Raw genomic sequence first — 4,579 nt, forward strand, 5'->3', positions numbered from 1 at the left:
TCAGTTCCATATCTAGTGCTCTGAGAGTGAGTTCAAGTTGCTGTTTTCATTTCAACTTTTTTACTTATATTGGTCTTCTTTTCTTCTTAACTGCTCCCTAATTTTTTCATACAACATATCAGCATTTCTTCTCTGCTCTCCTTCTTGCTTTAAGGTCAATCTGCAAAACTTATACAGCTCTTCTTAGAAAATCATGAGATTATCCACTGCTACAATAACTTTCATTCCCTCTACATAATGTTTAAAATAGTAAAATAGGGGAAAATATAATGAAAAACACTTAATAATTTCACAGTTTTCATGCCGAGGGTTAAGAATAAAACTGCATCCATTTTTTTTTTCTGTCTTGAGAAAAATGACTACTGTAAACATCTGTGCATGGGAATGTAAAGTAATATAAACTTCAAATATAGATCAAAGATCTTTTTTAAGTTCTCATACTTTGACCAAATGATACGATATTATTAAAGAAAATGTATTCAAAATAATTAGAAAGGTAAAAATGAATTTATAGAAAAACATTTCTTGTCATATTAAATATAATACAGAAAAGTGAAAAACAACCAAAAGTCAATTTGCTAAATAATTAATAAGGTTTCCATTATGGTGGAAACCTTCATTCTGTACGGTCATGAAAATGATGATTTGGAAAAACTTACATTAAGTTATTAGAAGCACTCACTGTTAACAACCTGCTATATTATTTCCAAGAATTTCACACTCCACAATACTAGTAACACTTTCTCCTCTGTAAAATCCTAGAGGATAAGCTAGTCCTTATAACACGTCTATGTCTCTGCAGTATTAAAGGAAACAATAGTTCAAATATTTCTCTAAAAGCGAGATGTACAGTACTTCAAGCTGCCGAGCTCTCGTTCCCACTCCACTTTCTGATGCTCTAACTGTGATTTCACTTCTTTGGTTTCTGACAGCTCTTTCTGTAGCCCACAAACCTTACTTTCCGTTTTTTTTAATCTTTCCTCTAAGCAGTTCACAGTGGCTTTTTTTTAAGTTCCACTAATCTTTCATACGAAAGAATCGTATCCTGAATTTTCAACAAGCTAACAGAATCTGCATAATGAAGAAAACAAAGATAAAAACAACAACAAACAAAAATTTATGTGAGTAAGTTCTGAGTATAAAGGACTGTGCCTTTCACGTTCACGCATCCACACATTGAACAAATATTAAGTCTCTATAATGTGGAAGACATTATTCTAAGCTCTGCAGATGAAACAGACTCCCCTGGCTCTCGTTTAGCTTCAAGTCTAGTAGAAGAGAAAGATAAATAAAATAATTATGAACTCAGAAGGATATTATAAGAAAAGAGAGTTCTATGATCACATAATAGAACTCGACATAGATTGGGTCCAGGAAAGATTTCCCTGGGGAAGAGATGTCACACTGAGAAATGAAGGATGAGCAGGAAGTAGTAAGTACAGTAGGAAGAACAACCCTGTGGACAGTCTCCAGCTGCCATATGTTTTTAACCAAGACAGAGTGAACAGCTACTGATTTACCTTCCTGAGTGGAGCGAGCAAAAACGACGCCGACATTAAACAATGATTTTCATGACAAAGGACTTCAGGGAATGAGAGACAATGATCCTGGAAATACATGAGGTTAGCCTAAGGAAACGCCCCAGCCCACTGCCTTGAGAGAATTTCCAGGCCCCAACATGAGGAGAAGGAATGGAAGCTGAGTCAGCCAGACTCCCTGACAGGAGGTGATGAAGCTGACAGTCTGGTGAAACCAAAGTGGGCAGAGATCACATATCAGAACCGCGGAGAGGAGAGAGTGGAACAGAAAGAAAAAGGACCCTGGAGATCTGAGGAGGAGCCCCTCGGGTACTCAGCAGAGGAACAAACAACGCCCATCTGGGAGAAACCACCTGAGACCAGGGAGAAACCATCTGAAAAGACTATAGGAACCTGTGACTGGTGCTCACTCAGTCCCAGGAATTCTATCTATTCTCATAAGCCAGGCTGGAAAAACTTCTCCTTACAGTAGAATGAACAGGGTAGTCAGTAAGGTCTTGCCTCCAAGGCAGGAAATAATCAGCCCTAGCCCCAGGGTCCCTCTGGATGCACCTATTAAATCACAAGAAGCAAGAGCACAGAAGGATCTCTGGAAAACTCTCAATATTTGGAAACTAAATCACACGGATCTAAATAACCCTTGGATCAAAGAGGTAATGAAAAGAAGAATTACAAAGTATTTTGAACTGAATGAAAATGAAAATGTAAGACCAGCAGACATTTTAGGAAATTGACACCCTGATGCTAAAATTCATGTAGAAAGAAGGGTAAAAAATAAAACAAGATGAAGCTAGACAATTGTGACCTTTAACCATGAAGCAAAGAGAAGTAACAGTTGGGCTTTAAGCAAAAGGGTGACATGATGAGATCTGATTTTTTAAAAATAGATGATCATTATAGTTGCTGTGTGGACTGAGGTTCCGAGAGGTAGAATGGCAGGGAAAGAAGTTCTGAGATTATTTCAGTTATTCCAGGAGGAAAATGATGCTAACCTGACCTTGGGTGAAGGCACAGGAAAGAAGAGTCAACAGAAGGTACAGTGAGTGAGAATGATCATAGGCCTGTGGTGCAGAGTATACACTCATGTTCATGTTCTTTTAATACAGAACCTATTTCTGAAATGCCCAGCACTGTAACACATCCCTGGCTCTAGAGCAGTACTAGACATATATTACTACTACACCATACACAAACAGGCTTTGTATTTATATTTACACTGCAGTCCTCCCTTTACACCCTGTGTCAAGTTGTTCAATTAGCAACATGGAATTCTTATAATAAACAACTCGTCATCCTCGGAAGCTGTTTCAGATGACTGAGTTAAGTCATCTCAGTCATCCACAGAATTAATTTGTTCTTTGACCTACACATAAATAATACTATTTCATAATGTCCTTAAAATATTATAGAACATACTAATTGTACAAAGGTGATAAACATCTCTTCATTAAAGCAAAAACAGACACTTTTTAAAAGGACAGATTTTTTTATCAAAAGGATAACTTTATCAATAGTGTTTCTAAATTAAGTTGTCAAAGTATATGTCTCTACAACAAAGGAAGATTTTATATTTTGCTACTATTCCTTTTACAAAGTATTTTTTACTAGGAAAATATTTTTTATAGTTAACTTTTTTACTATACTTTGTTATTTTCATTAGATGTTTTTTTTTGCAGGCCTGAAAAAACAAATGATTCTTTTCAGGCTAATATTAAATACTTAAAAATACAAATACTTAAACTTTGTTTTTTATATAAAATCATTGCATTTGCATTGGTAATTTTTTATAAAAGGATTAAAACAATAAAGAAGAGTAACATTAAAGGACAAACAAAATACATTTATAATACTAATAAAACATTTAATTTAGATCAAAGAAAAGGAAAAACACAGCATTACTTGCATTATATGAAGGGAACCAGTACACCAGGATTTCTTGCAGTTGTTATTTTCAATAAGAACTATGTTTTGCAGCAATAAAACCTATCTGGGATGTATTCCTTAAGTCCTTATAAGAAAGAAACCCATTTTTAATAACCATGATAATAGCCTTCTGAGGACTTCCTATGCAAGTGCTATGCATTATTATAAGCACTTTATATGTCTTAATGGCATTTTAATCCTCACAAACATTCTGGAAGGTAGGTAATACATTAGGTCCTCTACATAGGAAGAAACGGAGCACAGAAAGGCTGAGTAAGTTGCCCAAGCCCACACAGCAGGTCACCAACAGATCCAGAGTTCAAACTCAGGAAATCTGGCTTCAACACTGCAGTTTGAAAATATGCTGAGAAAGTAATATTTAAATAAGTCTTCTTAAGGAATATGATAGCAAATGAATCTATATTATTATTCCATGTCCAGTTATAACTATAAATAATACTTTCTCAATCTTAACACATTTCTCAAAAAATAAAAAGACTTTAGAGGTAGGCAATATTGGAAATCTACTTTCACTAAACACTTGCTTTTGTAAAGAAATGTATCAGTAGGCATTTATTCAACCATTCTGCTGTATATTCATGAATCTGATATACACTTACTGAATACACAATATGTGTTAATAACACTCTTACTATGGGAAGCATAGTTTTTATAATTTAGAACTCTATAAACCAAAATTAATAATTTGTGAAAGATTGTTAGTAGTTTTTTTTCTGTTGAATATAAACAAAAATTTTCCCTTTTCCTTAGAATCTATAAACAACTATGACATTGATATGATGTAATGTTTCAGAGTACCTTACAAAATCATAGCTACTCACGATGTTACTATCAACTAGAATCATCAAGGAATGATCAAATCCTATTCAGCATAGCCTAAGTGTTTGTAAGTTCATGATTATATAATTTTTTAAAATCTATGTAGGATAGAATTAACTGAACTAATCATCTACACATACAATTACATAGGAATATTACACTTCAGAACCAACAAACAAGCCCTTACCATAAAACTATATATAACAGAAGTATTATGTACAACTAGTTTACTGTAATAGTTTAAAGATAATGTCATACAATCAATAAGCTTTCTAATA

At 34.1% G+C, this 4,579-nt stretch overlaps 1 pseudogene; it reads right to left on the bottom strand.

Annotated features, from left to right (window-relative positions):
* LOC105002048 overlaps positions 1-4,579 on the bottom strand; it is a 13,022-nt pseudogene that overhangs the window by 5,847 nt on the left and 2,596 nt on the right.

Source organism: Bison bison, unplaced genomic scaffold (genome assembly GCF_000754665.1).
Source record: "Bison bison bison isolate TAMUID 2011002044 unplaced genomic scaffold, Bison_UMD1.0 scf7180017855270, whole genome shotgun sequence".
Classification (NCBI taxonomy): domain Eukaryota; kingdom Metazoa; phylum Chordata; class Mammalia; order Artiodactyla; family Bovidae; genus Bison; species Bison bison.